This window comes from Toxorhynchites rutilus, chromosome 2, assembly GCF_029784135.1.
Source record: "Toxorhynchites rutilus septentrionalis strain SRP chromosome 2, ASM2978413v1, whole genome shotgun sequence".
Taxonomy (NCBI): domain Eukaryota; kingdom Metazoa; phylum Arthropoda; class Insecta; order Diptera; family Culicidae; genus Toxorhynchites; species Toxorhynchites rutilus.
The window spans coordinates 140,098,185-140,120,750 of NC_073745.1; the positions used below are offsets into that span (position 1 = coordinate 140,098,185).

Below are 22,566 nucleotides of genomic sequence, written 5' to 3' on the forward strand. Positions count from 1 at the left end.
ACACGCCATGAAAGATCAAAACAAAAGTGAAACCGACCCGGCATGCAATATTCCCATCTAGACTCTCCAGGCGCGCTGCTCCCGGTATAGCTTGAAGCGCACGATCCCCACTGTAAATGCGCATTAATTTCCGTGAGTTTCGCGTGATGTTAATAATTTGGCTGCACGAACGACGAATGCGGATCTGGGCAGACATGCAGTCGAAATCAGCCTAGCAAGTAAGCGCGAATCATCGAGACGAATTCGTCAGAATTTCTTCGGTCCCAGACGTTACGAGAAACACGCGAAGCCTTCTGGTTTTGTGTGAGGGATGTTAAGGACTCAGTTAAGATTGGACGAATGCAGTGACGGGACTATTAGTCGAAAACACCAGACGAAGAAAATAATTTACCACGCAATAACCCAGTTCTTTCCACTGCTCTCCATCATATGTTACGGAGAGTTGTGAACCATTTATTTGAGAGAAGGAGCACGGCAACGGCATCAACCGAAGGTGCAAAGTGGATTCGAACAGAAACTAACCAGCAGATGATGAAAATTTACAAAACATGAGAAAAAAGACTGCCTCCCTATCGTCCCTCACCTCACACCAATTGAACCGCAGTAGAAAGAACAAGTATCGCTTGAAGAAACCGGTTCTGGAAAAAGAAGGTGCATGTGGTGGAAACTGCGTGGAAACACCACCGAATCCACGCATCTTTAGTTCGATCCAGCATCATCACCAAAGTGTGGTGCACGTGTGTGGTGGACGCGCAGTTCCTCCTTATACGCTACTAGACTACTTGTCCCGAGCAGCAGAGTTTGCGAGGTTCGGGTCTTTATCGTTTGTTTAGTAGGTCTTAGGATCAACGGACTCGAGCGCACGGTGAGTTCGTGGAACTACGTTGGTGGGAAGAAAAAAAGATTGGGGCGAAACACAGAATAGACAACGAATAGAGCTGCTGCTGATGATGCTGCAGCATAAACAACAATCCGGGCGAATGAAACCGGTGAATCGCGCCGCGCAGGTATTTAAATCTTTCGGCCTGCCGTCGCGACTGGTTTTATTTTCGGTTCAGGAATAGTAAGAGTTAAATTTTGTCGGTCGATGATCTGCAGAAATGAATGAACATTGCATCGCTCTAGTGAACTTTTGCGCCGCAAATTATATTCTCGCATAATTGGAGGGTGTTGTTTCATTTCAAAAAGTGGTCGGTTCTGTCCTGAACCTCTCCGATTTCTCGATATAATGAAGACAACTCAAAAAGCCCTTTTAATCTCCATGGGATCTTTTTTAACTGAGAGTAATCATTTATAAGAACGTGTCCAAAATTGGGAATTCTTTCGACTATTAGGTGCACAAGTACAGTCATACCTCGATATGAGGCAACCTCGATATAAAGCAACCTCGATATAACGTAACTCGATATAGCGTAACTTTGACCTCGATATAACGTAACTTTTTCAGATGTCTTAGAAGTAAAAATAAGCAATGCAGAAATAGTTTTTGGAGTATGAATTATGTTTCCAGTAAGTTTTCAAACAAATAAGTACCGTGAAATGGGGTAGCATTGGTTTCTTCTCAATGCTTTGTGAATATGTCCTATATAAACCAAATAATATTACGTTTCATATTTTCAAAACAAGTACTAACCTAGTTGAAACGGAAAGAAATAAAGCTCACATTTAAAAAAAAATAAAATATTTAAACTTTTTAAAATAAATGTTTCATGTGCAGTTTTCATTTTGGATCTCAATCTGGATGACGGAATTATTCAATAAAGTTGAATTCAATTAGTTCTGGAAACTTCCGACGCATATCGATACATGGTTGAATTTGTATCTAATGGACATTTCACAAACGTAAACAATGACGCCGATCGGTACATTTAGCTGATTGAAACATTTCAGGAAATATGTTTATCGATTCGTGAACATGTTTCGAGAACAAAATTCAGAGGTAAGTAAGTAAGTCAAACATAGAAACTACAAAATAAACATTGATACTAGAGATGAAAAGGATATCTGGTCTATCCGGCCCATATTTGCTATCCGGACGGATACCGGATATTGGAAAAATTAACAATTAATCATTAACACAACATAAATCATAACAAAATTAGCAAGCTAGTATAGCATAGCAAAACCATTTATCCATAATTAAAAATAAGGTTTTGTTACTGAAATGCCAAATTGTTTTTTTAAATTAATATTTACTCATAACATTGATTTATGAACAGTACTAAAAATTACCCAGTGGTAAATTATGATGAATAAATAATAAATATTCAGATGTTGATAATGATTTTGCTTCGTACATCAGACCAACTTACATTAGAGAACAGTCTTCGCTGTAATACTACTGCCAAGAGGTGAAAGATAAACTCTAGGAATCCTTGCCCTCGATTGATTGCTTAGATTTTAATGACCACCAAATTTTGAACCGACCGCAATCGTCATTCACATTTCGTCGATTTCGTTAGCAACGGTTTTTTTTCCTGAACTCAGCGCTAACTATTATTTTCATTTGCCACTTCGTTGAAACAGTCCCAAAAGATGGGCCGTAAGTTTCGTGTACCGTTTTGTCTCAAAGTACGAACAGTCTCAAATTCCGAACACTTCACTTTTGAATGTAAATTTACTGAACTTTAATGTTATAAATAGTTTAATAAAAAAAAATCCTGACATTCTTTGTGGTATTTTTTTTTATTTCATTTTGACATTATTAAGCATATGCAACGATGAAATGTTCTCGAAATTTGAATCAAGTTTCGAAGAACAAATTACATTTTTTGGGGTATAGTATTTTTCCAAAGAAAAATATGTTATTTGGTTTAATTTTATACATCGATCATCTGAATCGGTCTAGTAGCTCAAAGGTTATGATTTTTAGAAGAAAATTGCATTTTTGCTGTTCGGAATTTGAGACAAATGTAATCAAACATATTTTTAGTTTTTGTATCTAAAAACCACATTAATTCCGCGAAAAAGTAGCATTTTGAGTAATGAGACTCTGTTTAATGGCCAACAAAGCTTAAGAGAGACTTCGAGACAAAGCGGTATAAGGTTTGATTCAATTTCGTCTCTTTTGTTTCATTTACAGGTCTTGAAGACGACAATGAGCTGTTACTCTCAGAAGATTCGTCGCAAGATATTTTATGTACTCCAATAATATTTCCAGCAAGACTGTTTACGTTTCAAGAACTCCTAAATAGTCTGACTTGATCCTCGGGTCTAAAAAGGATGCAATTAAGTAATTCTGATCTTCTCCTAAGTAGTTAAATCCTTATCAGAAAAAACCCTGTTGAAGATGACTTGCAGAAAACTTGAATCTCTATTAAATGATATACATGAAAACGGGAAATTTATTCGTAGTGCATTATTTTTATGTAAAAATGTGTTTATTTGTAATCCTTTATTCGCTTCGCGGAGAAACGCAGTGTCATCCAGTTTGCAAATAAAAAGCCGAATATCCGACTGCCAGACATCCGGCTATCAGGTCTTGTAGCTATATGGTATTCAGACAAACTACTATCCGTTTCATCACTAATTGATACCAATTTCCCTTAAATTTTTTCTTTTTTCTCTACTTAAAACTGATCATGTTTGTTTACGAAAATTATCTTAAATAGGCATAAGAAAGGTTCATAAATTCTGCTGGGTGATTAAAAATTAGTTTTTGCGCATTCTTGAATAATCAAGAACGGTTCTGCATCAATCAACGAAAGGTTTTTTTTTTTGCTGCGATATAACGTAACTGGATATAACGTAACGAGGAAATAAATAAAGTTGCCTTATATCGAGGTATAACTGTATTAGTTTACGTTTTTTTCATACAATATAAAAGGAATCGGTAGCCACAATCTTGGCTCATCGTGACCAAGTTGAAGTCAGATTGTTTTGAAACGAACTAAATTTTTGACATTGCGGATCGCTCACGAGTTTTCTCGTGTTTCGCGTTCCGTCTATTACGGATGAATCACGAAATAACCCGTGTTTTCTACACTTCATGGTTAAATCCTTGATCTGCCAATAACCTAACAAGGCCTACCGATGTCTCATCCACGCCGAAGGAAGCGATATCATTCGTGGAATCCGAACAAATGAAGCGCACGAGGTTGCCCAAAAACGTGCGGTCCTCAATGTGTTAAAACCATTTTAAACAATATCCGAATATATATGGGAACACCTTGCATCATCGATTTTTTTAAAGACTGCGTAAAATCAACGCAAGAAGGAATTAGAAACGTTAACCATTTTAAAGGTTCACGTTTCTAGTTTCAGAATGTTTTATGTTAATAATTGCATCTTGCTGTGTAGATGTAGATGTAGTAGACATAAATAACAAGAAATAAAAAAGTCGATTACGTACTATTTTTTCGAAGCTTTCATAGACTAACACATTTTTTGCTAACTAATTCGATAGAAAATTCAATTAACCTTATCAATCAGCTTTCATTTGTTTCATATAAAAAGTTCCTGAAAGACCTTCTACTGCAAGGATGTTCCTGATTTGATGGGGAACTACTATTTCGTCCTCAGTGATGAATTAGTAATAAAATAGTGATAAATAAGTAATAATCGCACCGCAAATCGGAAAGCAGTTTTGAAAACTCCGATAAATTGTGTACAAGATTCGTTTTGAAAGATGATGAAAATTGATTTTTTTTAATTGTCTACAGCGATTTTCAGTCGTTGTTCTTAGCTAATCGATCAATGTTTAGAGTAAATTAGAGGAGCAATTCACCTCAAATTGTACCAAAGATACAAAGTGCCTCTATAGAGAGCTTCTAATATTTTCCAAATCGTTTCCAGACCATGAGAATGATAAAAACAAAAATAAGGAATTTGGATGCCTTTTTGGAATTCTCCTGGAAATGATACTCATTTATATCTATATAAATAAAAATGATTTGGAGTCCGTTCCTCACGATTTAACTCAAGCAACAGATTTAACAGTCAGTATCAGGATTGATACCTCTTAGTATGCGTCAGGTTTATATCCCAAAAAAGTTATGAAAACCATTCGGAAAGTTGGAAAACTCAGTTCATTCGCTTCTAGCCTTGAAAAGGACCAATTTGAAAATTCAAACTAAACAACTTGGCTTTGCAAAATACCATTTGGAATGCAGGACTGCCGTTCTGGCGCTAGCTAGATGACTAATAAATCGTGAATAACTTATTTGTGCTTTTTTTTTCAAACGATCATACAATTTTCATGAATACTGCAAGTGAACGCAGGACGCAGGATTTGTTTGTTAAAAACCGTTCTGGAAATTGCTATGTCAAAAATCGACCTCGGTCTAACCATCCATTCCCTGAAAAAGTCGAAAAAATTTTGCAACTGGTCTAGCATAACCGGTAAGCAAACTGTCAGGAGATTGCCAATATACTAATAATCAACCGTGTGACAATTTAGAATCATTTGAAAACCACAGAAGCTCTACGCAGATGGAATTATTGAATTACCTAAAATATGGCGAAAGGTTATTATTGATAATGACCAATATATATTTGATTGGAAATCTTATACATAAAATATGTTTGAGGTGTATTCATTTTGCTGTGTTCATCAGAATGATGGAATGAATACACGGATATTGAAGAAATATAGGAAAAAATCGAAAAAATAAATTACGCATATGTTCTGCAGCGAATAGTTTGTCCAATAAAAACACATTTCTTTAATTAGAAATAACGTTGACATTGACAATCGTGTTCCGTTATTGCGAAATATAACTCATCAAAGTGAATAAGAGGTATTAAAGTCAATTGAATTCGAATAGCATTTAATTCATTCACTTAATGAAATTCTAAAGGAATCATCGAAGATGAAAATTACGAATGAAAACTTTCTTTGTTGTACATGTCGAATATCTATTCCATGTAATAGAATAACATGTTTTCTTGCAATGAAATCAAAAATCTTGAACGTGAATTGTGTCTGATAAAAATTTTATATTAGAATGATCAGTTTTGGTAGAAGTATTAGAAAATTTATAGAAAACTAGCTGACCTGGCAAACTTCGTCCCGCCCAAAATTTATTTTTCGTTATCATATTCACGTTTTTTTACTAAGCGCACGTTTATGGGTCCAATCGTAGAACTGTTCATTGATTGATTTTCCAATCTACTCTTCAAAATTACCTTTTATTATAAAATTCCTAGTACTTCTACAAAAACTCGTCATTATAATATCAGATTATTTTCAGACACAATTCTCGTTCAAGATTTTTCAACCTCTTGCAAATAACATGTTTCTCCGTTACATGGAATAAATGTTTTATATAGAAAATATGATAGAATATAGACAGCCATAAATCGGTTAATTCCTTCCTCGAGTTATGCTCTTATCAACACATTCGGCGATACTTTTTTATTGGTATAGATAGAAGAACATATACGAGTGCGTTTCTCACATTAAAGTCCATTTCCAGTTTCGAACAAAGATCAATTTCGCTAGCGCAAACATCAAATGGACTAACAGCACTTGTCACTATGTAATTGTAGAACATATGGGAGTTTAATTTTCCGAATTTTTTCCTTTTTCCTTCAGCATTTTCCGAAAATTTTCAATGGTCATGTTTGGTTGAAATATGGGTAATATTTTCGTGGGGCCCCCTCTCCATTCCAGAGGAGGGAGGCATGTCATACCATCATAGAAACATTTCTCATACCCAAAAACCCTCACATCCTAAATTGTGCTTGATTAGTTCTCGAGTTATGCAAAGGTTTGTATGTGTGTGTCACCTGTAATTTGTGTTTCATGTGTATGGTACCTCCCCCTTAAAGAGGGGGGTGGAGTGTCTAACCACCGTAAAAACATTTATTGCACCATAAAACTTCCACATGTCAAAGGGCCTGGCCGGGTAAGGGAGTAAAAAGTGCCCCCAAACCAAATCACTAGCTGTATGGCAAATATTGTAAAGGATATTAAATAAGAAATTTTGGTGGTTTATTTGAACCCCTATGTGGTTTGACGTAGGATCTATAGTGAAAAACGTACTTTTTCGATTATTTCACGCCATCCTCAAAAGGTCCGAGATAAAAATTTGAAAAAAATACTGAATGTGGATCTTACTACGGGGTATCAAAAAAAATTATCAAAAAAAAATTTCATCAAAAATTTTAGTACTAAAAAAATATTGAAATTTTGAAAAATTTTTTTTTTAGATTTAGAGATTCAGTACTACTCTAATTCATATTTAAATTTGTTTCTACGGCTTTTCTAGATATGTGTGATTTTTTTCAGATTTTTTTCAGTGTTGCGCGGTATCAAAAAATATTTTTTTTATATTTCAAAAGAGTGGTTAGGTAAGGGAGTAAAAAGTTCCCCCAAACCAAATCACTAGCTGTATGACAAATATTGTAAAGGATATTAAATAAGAAATTTTGGTGGTTTATTTGGACCCCTATGTGGTTTGCCTACGTCAAACCACATATTTGAAAAAAAAACAGTTTGAAGATAATTATCAATCCAGAAAAGCCGTAAGAGCACATTTAAATATGAATTAGAGTAGTACTGAATATTTTTTTAGTACTAAAATTTTTGATGAATTTTTTTTTGATAATTTTTCTTGATACACCGTGGTAAGATGTACATTCAGTATTTTTTTCAAATTTTTATCTCGGATCTATTGAGGATGGCGTGAAATAAACGAAAAGTACGTTTTTCACTATAGATCCTACGTCAAACCACATAGGGGTTCAAATAAACCACCAAAATTTCTTATTTAATATCCTTTACAATAATTGCCATACAGCTAGTGATTTGGTTTGGGGGCACTTTTTACTCCCTTACCTAACCACTCTTTGGAAATATAAAAAAAAAATTTTTTGGTACCGCGCAACACTTAAAAAAACTGAAAAAAATCATACATATCTAGAAAAGCCGTAGAAACACATTTAAATATGAATTAGAGTAGTACTGAATCTCTAAATCTCAAAAAAAAAAATTTCAAAATTTCAATATTTTTTTTGGTACTAAAATTTTTGATGAAATTTTTTTTTGATAATTTTTCTTGATACACCGTAGTAAGATGCACATTCAGTATTTTTTCAAATTTTTATCTCGGATCTTTTGAGGGTGGCGTGAAATAAACGAAAAAGTACGTTTTTCACTGTAGATCCTACGTCAAACCACATAGGGGTTCAAATAAACCGCCAAAATTTCTTATTTAATATCCTTTACAATATTTGCCATACAGCTAGTGATTTGGTTTGGGGGCACTTTTTACTCCCTTACCCGGCCAGGCCCTTTGGTTTCATTTGTTTAATTAATTCTCGAGTAATGCAGAAATTTGTGTTTCATTTCTATGACAGCCCCCCTTAGAGAGGGGGGTGGAGAGCATCCTAAAACCTCAATATGCCTAATTTGGTTTCATTTGCTTGATTAATTCTCGAGTAATGTTGATCGGTTCAGTAGTTTCCAAGTGCATAAGAATCAGACAGACAGATAGACAGAAATCCATTTTTATATACATACTAGCTGACCCAACGAACTTCGTCCCGCCCAAAATAGATTTTTTGATTTGAATACTTTATAGATATAAGATATGGAAATGCGTTATTTCGCCTGAAAATCCGTTTCCACTTACGAACAAAGATCAATTCCGATAGCGCAAATATCGAATGGACTAACAACGCTTATTATGATGTAATTTTCGAATATGTGGGAATTCAATTTTCCGAATTTTCCGACCTTCCTTCAGGATTTTCCGAAAATTCTCCGGTTTTTCTCTCCACTACATTGATCTACGGGAAGAGACGAATACAACGAAATAAAGAAGGCTAAAATCGGACCATCCCTTCTTCGGGTTTTCCGCTTACCAACAGATTTTGCCTTACATTTTTATTTATATAGATAGATAGATAGATATAAGATATGGTAATGCCTTATTTCGCCTGAAAATCCATTTCCACTTACGAACAAAGATCAATTTCGATAGCGCAAACATCGAATGGACTCACAACGCTTATTATGATGTAATTTTCGAACATGTGGGAATTCAATTTTCTGACCTTCCTTCAGGATTTTCCGAAAATAATCCGGTTTTTCTCTCCACTATATTGATCTACGGGAAGGGACGAATGCAACAAAATAAAGAAGGCTAAAATCGGACCATTCCTTCTTCGGGTTTTCCGCTTACCAACAGATTTTGCATTACATTTTTATTTATATAGATATAAAATAGATGATTAGGCAAGGGTCAGGACTATGTGTCTCAATCATTCGAATAACACCAAGTAATAATTTTAATTACATTTATACCATTTTGCTTTCGAGCAAAATTATTGCTGATAGAAATAATTACTTCATAACACTGCACATTCGTTATCGCGAATTTATTGCCTTTTTTCTATTAGTTAGGCTTTAGATTGCAAAGTTCATTCACCTTTAACCTTGAAAAAGACCAATTACCAATTAACACCGTAGATCACCGAGATTCCACTGTACTTGATATTATTTAAATAAAATTTAGGCCTTTTATGGCAAACAACGCCTTTAAATGCTCATCCGGAGTAGAGGTGCGCAAACCAGCTCATCATGATGAACAGCTCAGATCAGCTCAGCTCATCTAAAAGAGCTGTTCTGTTGCACCTCAGCTGTCAGTATCGACGTCTGGTGGCGACTTTCAAACTCCCAAACTCGATTGTGTAATCTCTATCAGATTAGAAGACACGAAGCCAGTTTTAAAATTTTTAAATTTGTATGAAATTTTTCACAGTACAGGTAAACTTCGATATAACGTACATTTCACTTTCAAAATTGTACGTTGTATCGAATTGTACGTTATATCGAAGCATAATACTCACAAACGTAGTTTATATTACATTATTGTGTTGCTGTTTTAGTAAAGTTAATAAATAACTTCAATCAGAAGACGAAGCCAGCCTTTCTCATGATGTTTCCCTTCGTACTGTTGATTAAAGCTTGATTCATTTAGAATCCGGAATCACAAAACCAGCTGTATTTCGGAATTGATTGAAGGTACAAAACTTGTTTTAGCATCACAATAAAAATAATTCATTGTTCTATCAGAAAAAAATATTGAAAAATTTTTTCCTTTACACTTTGGAAATATGTACGTTATATCGAGGTAAAATGTACGTTACATCGAGTGACGTTATATCGAGGGTACGTTATAACGAGGGTACGTTATATCGAAGTTTCCCTGTATGTTATTAAATTACTTGAAACACGTATTGCTGACTCTCGTTTAATCATTTTTCTATACATTTCCGACATTTTTACTGAGACTTATCATTATAATATAAAGTTGTTTTCAAAAACAATTTTCTTATAGGATTTTTTCACCGCCTACAAACAAAGTGTTTTTCATTCAATTAGAATACTAATTTGATACACAGAAGTGAATTTTCATTCATAATTTTAATTTTAGAAACGTGTTCATTCTGCCTAAAAGTCAATTGTTATCTTTGGCGCCCCCTACACTAGTAAACGAAGCTCAATGCCGTCAACGCGAATATAACAGCTGAAAAGAGGAACAAATGAAACTGAACTAATGTCATAACACGAAAAGCGAGAGGCTCTTTTCCCTCCTGCATCATTATCAAAGTGAGCTGAAGAGCTAACTTTGTTTTTTTTTGCGAGCTGTTCCGTATCAACTCACTTCAAAGGGTCGATTCCTCGGGCGGATGGAACATCTCTAATTCCGAGTCACCCTCTTCGAGTTAATAATGTCGCATATAATTTCTGAGCGCTGCGTCGCCGGCCATCATTTTTACTTAAATAAATTGAACTGTCAGTGCAACAGCGTTTTTTTTTTGTTTCATTTTTATAATAATCAAACTCAGTAAAACATAACGGTAAAAAACCTAGCATTAAACGCAAATCATCAGTGAATAACAAAACAAAAAACACTATCTGTTTCAAGCTAATGAGAGCAGCGAAAAAAAGGCGCGCAAATATTCCAAACCATTCGCACGAAACGAAAGAAAACAGAAACAGGGGCAAAAGAGAACAAACGGAAAAAAAAGTATACACACATCACACCGACGGTCAGCCGATTGAACCCAAGAATCATGAGAAGAGAGAGGACAAAAAACTGCGCTTGCAGCCACTGACCAATAAAGCCAGAAGAGAAAGAGAAAGAGAGAAGAAGTGCAAAACGAACCAAACGGTGTTCGGAAACAACCGACGAAAAAACAGCGTCAGCCAGGTAAGTCATAATTTTTCAACCTGACTTATCGACACTGACTGTGTCGATTCCGTAAGCTGGGTAGGCGCAGGAAGGCAGGAAGCGGTGTGTGAAGTCACTCTTCGTGACCTTGGCTGTTCAGGTACAATGACCGCTTCCCGATTCGAATGCGCGTTCTTTCTCTTCCCTCACACTTTTCTCTCGTGACGGATGCTCCCGCTATTCGTGCTGTTCTACAGACTGCAAATCTTTCTGCACGCGAGCCCTCTTCCTTCAATCGAGGATGGAGGCACTGACGGCTGAAGGCCAGCTCTCACTGAACGTCATGTTAACGCTACCAAATTCACCGTCAGGTATTTTTTCCCACGAAACATTACAATTGTTTTGATACAAATCCATTCCGGTGCCATTGCGTTGGGCGCGGATGGGACTTGATAATGACTGCGATGATAATTGTTTTCCGCTCGGCTTCGGCCAGAACTCGGGGAGATGACCAACGACGCTCGTCGCTACGATCGCTAAAATATGCACCGCAATCTTGTAAGCTTTATGGCTATGTGTCGTCATGAAATCGACATCGTATTATTTTTTTTTGTCATGTGGCCGAACCCGGGTATCATTATGAGAACGAATCGTGTTTCGGTTTTGCTCGGATAATCATCGGCTCCGCTCGATTTCGTTCGGTCAGCGCTCGTGGGTGCGGAATGCAAGCGACATCATACCCTTGGCTTTGCGAAGAATCAAATGCAAGAAATCAAACGAGCTCGAGCAGCTTAAACAATCGCCAAAATTCGTGCCCCGTTCGCGCTAGTAGCGCGACAGTGACAGTATTGCACTCTCGCTCTCGCAACGCCTCGGAAAATATTGTCTCCTTCGCCGAAGCTGGGGGGTTGTTCGCAGATGAGTTCCACTTTTTGTGTCGGTGAGAACCTCTATTTCTCTCTCTCACTATTATATGATTATGCTAATCTCTCGACGTAGGAGCATTTGCCCGGTCTGAGCTGGAACTGAACACTCACACACTAGGAAAAAATCTCCCTTCCGTGAACCTTCGTATTCCTTTCAAGTGTGTGTGAGAGAGAGAGCATTTCTTATGATTTCGTTGCATAAAACAAAATGCCTGTAAGACGAACGAATGCGGGTGGGAATGGTACTCCTATTCTCCATTTCTCGCTTCTTTATACTTCTACTGCCCTTTGCCACCCCCTAACATTCCACTGTATTCCACCCCAACCACCAGAGGTTCGCACTGAAAGCGGCTAGCAATGCTTCTCTCTTCGTGTGATGAAATTTTATCACCATCGGAACGTGACGGTTTCCTACGAAGCCAAGCATCGGATAGCAGCACTACTCTGTCCTGTTCTGGCATTCTTCTTTTTCTTCTTCTGCCAGCGAAGTTACCTCGGGGCTTAGTAGCTGATATATCATCGTCATCATCATTAGCATGCGTGTGTGTGAGTGTGTTATCAATGCGGAAGATGAAAAGCGGGTTAAGAAAAATGATGTTTGCTTTGATCTCCAAAAGTTGTATTATATGCTAGGCGAAGGTGTTTGAAATATTGGTTCTCTTGAATCGGAAGTTGGTTGAAGATGAGAAGATGCGAAGATAGAAGCGGGGAACACAGTTGGTGATGAAAGCGGAAGTGTTGGTGTAGTTCTTGGAATGGCTGTGTGAATTAAAGTGAAATCACGTGTCTGGAGAACTGCTTCCACGAAATTTGTCGGGACGGAATGAACGTGAGCCGAGGAATTGAATAATGTTGTTTCACGTTGTTTGAAGTGGAATCAGTCTGATTCGAAGTATCGCCAATAAAAGATATCAATTGCTAATGATTTGAAGGTTATTTTACTAGCTATTTTTGAAAATTTGTAAACGTATTCTATTTTGAAAACGATCAGTTTTAGGTCCAACGCTATTATCTGATTCTTCATACAAGAATATACATAGAATATTCTGCACTATGATCTCGTAAAGTCATATCTGGAAAACCGGAATTCACATTTTTTATAAATCCGACACGGTTTAACTATACGTTAGATTTTCAGAAAGGCACTCATTAATTTTCAGTTTAAACCAAGGAATGAAACAACTTTCATTTATATGTTTTCTCAATCATTTTTTCGAGGACCACGAAAAAAACATAATTTTTTTAGAGAAAAGGTGACTGGATTCAAATAAGGCTATCTAGGGCGATTCTTTGGGGTTTTGCTTATTTTCAGCGAATCCAAATTCATTTGATCTTTCACTCACTTTCTTCGACATTCGGTTGTCGTATTAAACCACTACAACAAGAAAGAAGCACTGATTTCCACTTACACAAACTTCTTCAACAATCCGATACAAACGCGAACTGTCACTGCATTGGTACTCTCACTGTTAGAAACGCGCGTTGTTGGTCCACGACTTCACAAACAGACTAGAAAAATTTGACTGATTTGTAGAGAACGTCTGCCAAAAGAAAACAGAATCTCTACCTGATGTACCATTGTACCAAAAAGGGTGCGGCATATACAGTATCGAACAAAATTTAATAAACAAATGAAGTTAGGATTCGGTAACAGATGAATTCTATGGATTTAGAATTTGTTCTTACTGCGGGTCACAAGGAACACTTAACTTGACGAGAAGAGATCAAACACTTTGGTTTCAAACTAAGTTTTAGTTAATGCGTGTGCTGAATATTCTAAAACATTAATTAATCAATCTTTAAAAAATCGAAAAACATTTTTTCCATTTTATCTACTTATTGTATATGACTATTGTCATGATTTCATGATTCTATTTAAAAATTTAAAGCAGCTTGTTTCGCTTCATGTTGAGAAGCCACAAAAAAGTTAGATCTTCGAAAACAAATGTTTTCCAGAGCGTTCATCTTGTATCATCATGGATCATCATAAATTAAAAGAAGAAGGGTCTGAGCCTAGGGGCACGGACGGAAGTATGACGTAGGACTGTGATCGTTCAGAACACTTGGTTATTTTAAGTGTAATTCTTTACATTGTTCAGAAATCTCTTAGTTTACCTCTTTCGAAACTCTAAATAGTAGCCCTGAAAAGGGTCGTTTGTTGTATGTACTCATAACCTTCAAACGGTTTGTAACGAACAAAGAAAGGCAATGAGCTTCTGGCAGGAAGTTCAACTGTCTAATTGAAAATAATTAATGAATATCAGTGGAACACATAACAGGGCGGAATGGTAGATGAAGTATATGTGAATGGGTAAACAAAAAAATTATATCGTCATTGATTACATTGAATTTGAAATTTATCGGGAAGAAACGAAAAAAACAAGTTGTAAATACTCACGATTTCGTGATATTTTGAGGTAAAATACACATGAAATCATGAAATTGCTTTATTTTTAATGAATAGCTATGGTATTGTGATTTCTTTCCATTGTCTTTTTCTTATTATTAGGCATCGAGAGCAACAGCTTTTTCGGTGAAATTATGAAATTATGTTTGCAGACTATCACAATCAAATCGTATTGGTTCTACTGCTCAATCTAGCATAGAAGGAATCGAGTCATTGAGAATTATGAATATGAGTCATGATAAGATTATTAATATTTCATTTCGTTTCATTTTTGTGATGCGATGTAATGCCGATATCAATAAGTCCTCGCATGATAATCGCTACCTCCTCCTAATTAATGAACGATCACTGTATGGGTGACACTTCTCTCGTTGCTTTGATGAAATCTTGCATAAAGTTTGAATGATGCATGAAATCTTGCATCTGATTACTTCAACATCTTGCTGATTTGTTAGATAGAACGAATATTGCACGCAATTTTGTGTTACATACAACATTCATGGGAACGAAGTTAGAAGAAAGAATGCATAATGCATGACTTACCTTTGCATCCGCTCGATATAACGTACATTTCACTTTCAAAATTGTACGTTGTATCGAATCGTACGTTTTATCGAAGCATAATAAATTACTCACAAACGTAGTCTATAATACATTATTGTGTTGCTGTTTTAGTAAAGTTAATGAATAACTTCAATCAGAAGACGAAGCCAGCCTTTCTCATGATTTTTTCCTTCGTACTGTTGATTAAAGTTTGATTCATTTAGAATCCGGAATCACAAAACCAGCTGTATTTCGGGATTTATTGAAGGTACAAAACTTGTTTTAGCATCACAATACAGGTAATTCATTGTTCTATCAGAAAAAAAATATTGAAAAAAATTTTCCTTTACACTTTGGAAATGTGTACGTTATATCGAGTGACGTTATATCGAGGGTACGTTATACCGAAGTTTCCCTGTATGCGTTTGAAAACTCATAATAATCGTTACATTTTTCGTAGAGTGACCCCCCTATATAGAAATCAAAGACGTAGTCCTACGTCAAAAAAAAATATTGAAAAAGCATCATTCAGACGTTCTCTACAAATCAGTCAAATTTTTCTAGTCTGTTTGTGAAGTCGTGGACCAACAACGCGCGTTTCTAACAGTGAGAGTACCAATGCAGTGACAGTTCGCGTTTGTATCGGATTGTTGAAGAAGTTTGTGTAAGTGCTCCCGTGGCCGAGTGGTTAGCGTCATAGCCGAGTGGTTAGCGTCATAACTAACATGCCGGGTGTTCTGGTTCGATTCCCGTTCTGGTCGGGGGAATTTTTCGTTAAAGAAATTTCCTCCGACTTGCACTGTGATCACGCGTATTCTAGAGCTTGCCACTCAGAATGCATTCAAGGCGTGTTATTTGGCATAGAAATCTCAACTAAGTACTAATAAAAATGACGCAAGTAATACTACGTTGAGACGGCGAAGTTCCTCTAGGAACGTTAGTGCCATTGAAGAAGAAGATCATTAGACACTCAACAAAAAAAACCTTAGTAGCTGTCGCTAGTTCTGAATTTGTACGGAATTAAATTTTAGTCAGAAAATGAAATATAGGAAAATTGAAACTTTCATAAACAATACAAAAATATATAAATTACGCTGCAAAATTGAAATTCATTCTTCTCAAAAATATATTTGTTTTTAAATTCTTATAGAAACTTATATGAATAGTCTATACAACTACCATTCTGACTCCGATACATCGCAAAAAAGATACTGTTACAAAGAAAAACAAGTAAGCGGTCATTTTACCAATTTATCCTCAATCAACAGTATGAAGGAAAACATCATGAGAAAGGTTAGCTTTACTTTCTAGTTGGATCCTTTCATCATTATTTACTAACTCTGTCCAAACAGCATCACAATAAAGTGATATGAGCTATGTTTTGAGTTCTTTATTATGCTTCGATATAACGTACAATTCAATACAACTTACACCTTTGAAAGCGAAATGTACGTTATATCGAAGTTGCCCTTTACCTACAAAATTTTAGTCAGAGAATGAAGTATAGGAAATAATTAAAAAAATAATAAAAAAATGCAAAAAAAAAAATATAAAAATTACAATAAAAATTACACAATTACACTTGGTTCTCAAATGGGGATCAACATAGGGTAGGAGCCTGCCTGTTGGTCTCAAATGTTCCTATCTCACGCCTCCACGAAGATCATATGACGACATTTTTAGATCGGGCGTGAACTGGAAACACACACCTGGTCTTGGCTCCGAGAACGGGTGTCGAAAGTGGCTAAGTGAGGGGGTGCGAGCGAGTCAGAGCGCTATATCTCTCCCGGGGAAGGCCTCCCGGGTCATGGAGGCCTTGCCAACCCGCTGTCTCCCGGGCAAAGGAGATACACCCAATAACATGGAGCTACGATCACGAAGATTAATTAGAATGCGATCACCCGAGGAGGGTCCCCGAACTGGAGCTGGTCCTGGAACGGGCGTAAGAGCGAGCGGCCAGCGGCTGGAGGGCGATGTGCAAGAGCGGGCCACCAGCCGGGTTCAACCCGAAGAGCTACCGCCACACGGAAACAGCAGCCATCGACATCACCCAAGAAACGCTGCGCCTACGAGACGTGTTGCGACTGCCAGACGACAGTCGTCCACACTTGTGGGTACCACTAGGCGCCGGATCATGTGGACACACGAAATGAATGAATTCGTGATCCGCGCCTATTACATCTGCACTGCTTTGGAGACGGACATGAGCGGTCGCCCTCGAATACTAACAATGTTCGAGGAAGCGTATCCAGAGTTCGTCGGGAGGCTTGATCAGAACGCGATGAACGCGAGGCGTAGAGCGATAGTACGCAACAACATGCTCTCCCAAACGCAAATCGACGAGATCAAGCAGCAGGTGCAGAGAGAAATAAGCTCCAGGAACAACAGAGCAAGCGATGTGTCGAGACGAAGTTCAGTACGGCTGAGCAATTCATTCGCGAGTGGGGCACGCGAATCAGCACCAGTGGAGGCCACAGTACTACAACCCCCTGAGCCGGAAGACCCACAGCCAGATCAACAACTACTACGCGATCTGGTCTTCCACTACGACGAGGCGATCTCACAGTTCCGCGACACAGACCCATTGTCGCGCCCCAGGATCCCGAAGTTGCAGCATTCCCGCAGGCTGACAAGTGCAGTAAAGCTCATGAACGAGCACGTTCTTCCGCTGCACTTGGTTGATGCTGAGAACATGGAGGAGCTGCAACTGAAAGTTTACTGTGCTGCTGTGGCGACCGCCAAAAGTTTAGGATACCGTATTAGGCCAAGAGGCGGACTGCTCCAACATCTCCGTGAAAGGCGTGAGCCTCCATGGCGAAGGAGATTGGAGCAACGGATCCTAAACAAGCGCGCCGCAATTGGAAGACTGATGGCGTACAAAAGAGGCAACAGATCGGCGAAATTATGTCGCCAAGTTGCTGTGATCGTGCGGCCTACTGAACTTCGCCAGCTGGGAGCTCACCAGCTGACGGAAAAACTCGACACACTGGTACAGCAATTGAGCGTCCTAACTAAACGGCTGAAACGTTACTCTGACTCTGCAAAGCGCCAGGAACAAAATCGGATGTTCAGAGATAACGAAAAAGCGTTCTACGACCACATTAGCGACGAGAAGCCCGACTACCGCGAAGGTTTGCCAGATATTAGCGATGTGACGAACTTCTGGGCTGGTATTTGGGAGACCCCAGTACAACATCGCGACGGGCAAATGTGGTTAAGACGGGAGGAGGAGAGTTGTGGTGAAATTGGAGAGATGCCAGCTATCATCGTCGAAGAGAACGATGTCCGCGAAGCCTCGCGGTACCTGAGGAACTGGGCAGCACCGGGCCCCGATGGTGTTCAGAACTTCTGGCACAAGAAGCTGACCGTCGCACATCAAAAGATAGCTGAGTGCTTCAACAAGGTGCTACGTGACCCACACAACCTCCCTGAATTCGCCACCCGTGGCGTCACATTCCTCCTCCCGAAAGACAGCAACACATTGAACCCATCAAAGTACAGGCCGATAACGTGCCTATCGAGTCTGTACAAGATATTAAGCAGCATCATAACCGCCAAAGTTTCTGCCCACTGCGAACAACACCATATCATCGCAGAAGAGCAGAAAGGATGCAGGAAAAATACGCATGGCTGCAAAGACCAGGCCATCATCGACGCAGCCATAGTCGGCCAGGCGGTATATAACCAGCGGAACCTAAGTATGGCCTACATCGATTACAGGAAGGCTTATGACTCCATACCTCACTCGTTTCTCGTCCGGGTATTGGAGCTATACAAGATTGATCCCGTCGTCGTTAGGTTCCTGCAGCATGCGATGAGGCAGTGGAGCACGTCTCTGCACCTCAGTGATGGGGAAAATGTGTTGCAGTCTAGAACGCTGCAGATAAAGAGGGGGATATTCCAAGGCGACTCTTTCAGCCCGCTTTGGTTTTGTCTGGCACTGAACCCCCTCAGTAGGACGCTCAATAGAAACGGTCATGGCTATAAAATAAGGTATGGCGACGGCGCCCACGAAGAAGTGACCCATACCTTTTACATGGATGATCTCAAGGTCTACGCTGATTCACGTCAGCGTCTAGGTGTAGCTATCCGGGTTGTCGAAGACATAAGCAGGGACATCTGCATGGAGTTCGGCCTCGACAAGTGCCGCTGTGTCCATCTGCTGAAAGGGCAGCTTACCGAATCCGGAGGTTACGAGGTCTATGACGGCGAGTTCATAAGAGACATGGTTCGTGGCGAATCCTATAAATATCTTGGATTCCGACAGCTCACCGGGATTCGCCACTCCGACATCAAGACGGAGCTGCGAGACAAGTTCTTGAGTCGAGTGAACTGTGTCCTGAGGACTTTCCTCAACGCGGGGAACAAGGTACGCGCGATCAACACATTCGCGGTTCCCCTGCTGACCTTCAGTTTTGGTGTAGTCAAATGGAGCAAAACTAACCTAGAGGACCTTGAGAGGAGGATGAGGAAAGCATTAAAAGAGGCCGGAATGCACCATCCTCAATCGGCACTGGAGAGAGTCTCACTGCCACGCAAAGAAGGGGGACTTGGAATAGTCGACATATCTGCACTGTGTGTTGCCCAGGTACGACAACTGCGCGAGTACTTCGCAGAACGCGCCAACCAAAACGCGCTATACCGGGCTGTCTGCGCCGCCGACAGAGGATACAGCGCTCTGCACTTGGCGCAAGCGGAGTACCAACTCAACTGCAATCTGCAGACAGTGGAGGAGAAGATTGCAGCTTGGAAGCAGAAGGCAGTGCATGGTGCCCACCCCCATCAACTGGACCGGCCACACGTCGACAAGGCCGCATCTAATCTGTGGCTAACGCGTGGTGAACTCTCTTCAGTAGTAGAAGCCGACATGATAGCCATCCAGGACAGGATAATGCCGACGAGAAACTGCAGGCGGTACGTCTGGCATCAAGACGTTGATGACATTTGCCGGATGTGCCATCAACCAGGTGAAAACATAGAGCACATTATGGGAGGCTGTCCCGTTTTGGCCAACGCAGCCTACACCGAGCGCCACAACAACGTGGCCCGTATTGTTCATCGACAACTGGCGCTCCAATGTGCTCTACTGGAAGACAACGTACCAAACTACCGGTACCTGCCTGCACCTGTCCTGGAAAATGACCGTTTCAAGCTGTACTGGGATCGCACTGTTCTGACCGACCTCTCGATCCACCACAACCGCCCAGATATAATGGTTTACGACAAGAGCGACCGCAAAGTCACCATCATCGATGTCGCTATTCCACTGAACCAGAATCTGGAGGAGACCCACGGTCGCAAAATCTGCAAGTACCGACCATTGGCCGTGGAGCTCAAGGAACTGTGGGGGCTAAGGGAGGTCCCAAGAATTGTTCCAGTCGTTCTCTCTGGAACTGGAATTGTCCCGAAGACACTTCTGGAAGCGCTAAAGGTGTTGAACATGGAGAAGGAATTGGCCGGCATCCAAAAGTCGGTCATCCTTAGCACCTGCGCGATTGTCCGACAATTTCTCGGTCAGGACTGAAACAGCACGAGCATGCAGATACGTGCATTCCGCAGAGCCTAGTCCCCCTTTGGCATTCAGAAGCCCGGGGGCAGGTGAAAATTCTGGCTAGGTTCGCCTAGTTAAGAAGTGAGATAAGTCTGACACAAAACCACACACAAAAACACACAAAAGATATTTTGAAAATTGAAATTCTATTTTTTTTAATTCTGAACGAAAAGTATGTGAATAGTCCTTACAACTACCAACAAATCAAGTACATCGGAAGAAGGGCACTGTTACATGGAATTTTTTTTACATCTATTTACCCTCAATCAAGAGTATGAAGGGTAAGGTTAGCTTCACCCTCTAGTTGAATTTTTTCATCACTATTTACTAACTTTACCCAAACAGCATCACAATCAAGTGATATGAGCTATGTGTCTAAGTTCTTTATTACGCTTCGATATAACGTACAATTTTGAAAGTGAAATGTAAGTTATATCGAAGTTTCTCTGTAGTTTTATTTTTCTTTGATGGCACTAACGTTCCTACAGAAACTTAGCTGCTTCAACGTAGTATTTCCAGCATAATTTCCAACGACTATGTCTTTCAGTAAGGGTATCAAATCAGAATACATTCTTAACGTCACGTTTTTATGAAATAGTTTTAACGATAATAATTTGAATTGCATACGAATCGAATCGATTTTTTTAAAGATTTGTTATAAATAAATAAATAAATAAATAAATTAACTGTGCATTCCCGTGCAATGATGTTTAACTAACGTAGCTGCGGGGCTCAGTTTTATATACCACTTCCATTGAGAAGCCAGTTGGGCGCGGATCGCTCACTAGAAATGCAAATGTATTGTCGAAAGGTGATAAAGGAAAATATTGCATGAGCTCCGCTTTTGCACAAGGTTGAGTATACAAAAAATATCGATTACGATGTTTTCTGTTCACTGTGCGAAAACATGGTACACCTATCTCCCTATTTACACGGTACCTGTTTTACACGATTTCGCTTTTACACGATTTATGAAAAATTTTTTTTTGAAAAACTTGAACATGTATATTTGTAGTTCATATGTAAGCAAGTAAAAAAGGATTATAATTTTGACTACGAGTGCGATTCTATGTTCCAGAGCTGGCAAGTCATCAATTTATTACCATTTTTGGAGTCTTGACGTGTAACTTGCGTCAATTTTTCAAGCTTTTAGAATGCCAAGAACATCGACAAAAATGAAAAGTAAAGGAAAGTTATATCTTCGGCTTTCGACTGGAAATCTCTTTATTAAATTTAATGATAAATAAAGCAAAACAAATCTACGCAGCTGTTAATTGAATCTTCTATCACTTATTCTGAAGTCAAATCTGAGATCTTCCCGAATCCGTCGACTATTGAACCAGAATCGCATCAGGAATGCTGAAGTGATAAAGATGACATCATACTAGTCAGAATAAAAATACTGGTAGTTCCTTAAAGTGGCGAAAGCAAATAAACTTATTACAATTTAGCTTCTTGAAGAATTATCTGTTTATTTTTATCCAGAATCTATAATGAATTCCATAAGTAGATTTTTATAATTGTTTTACTTAAATAAATGCTTGAATTGAGTATATATTGAGGGCTTATTTCGTTTTACACGGTTTTACATAGCAAAATCGGAGATTTCATTCTACACGGTTTTATCGGGAACCGATCTCCAGTGTAAATCGGGGAATAGGTGTACACGATTTTATAGCCCATTGCGTGTTCGTATTTCTCGCAGTAAAGCTCCGTAGTATTTAGAGTGGCTCATGCGCTCCTTTTGACAAGCCGCATCAAATAAGTGGTTCGCGGGCGTTTGTTTATCCCTATATCCTACACTTCATTAAGCAACAAAAATATAATTTGAGCAAATTGTGAAATTACTGAATTAACATTCAGCATCAATATGTAGTGTTGATTGCTCGCTGTCTGGACTATCTATGTAGTAAACAAGTACGTTATTTCTGTATCTTTTTGCAAAATTATATCTCCGACGCTTCCAAAACACCATTTCCCAAAGAAACCACAAATTATGCTACGCAACACCTTCCG

At 38.8% G+C, this 22,566-nt stretch overlaps 1 protein-coding gene across 5 annotated transcripts in view; it reads right to left on the reverse strand.

Annotated features, from left to right (window-relative positions):
- LOC129769182 (zinc finger protein jing homolog) overlaps positions 1–22,566 on the reverse strand; it is a 226,733-nt gene that overhangs the window by 37,075 nt on the left and 167,092 nt on the right. The gene's annotated exons all lie outside the window — the stretch shown is intronic.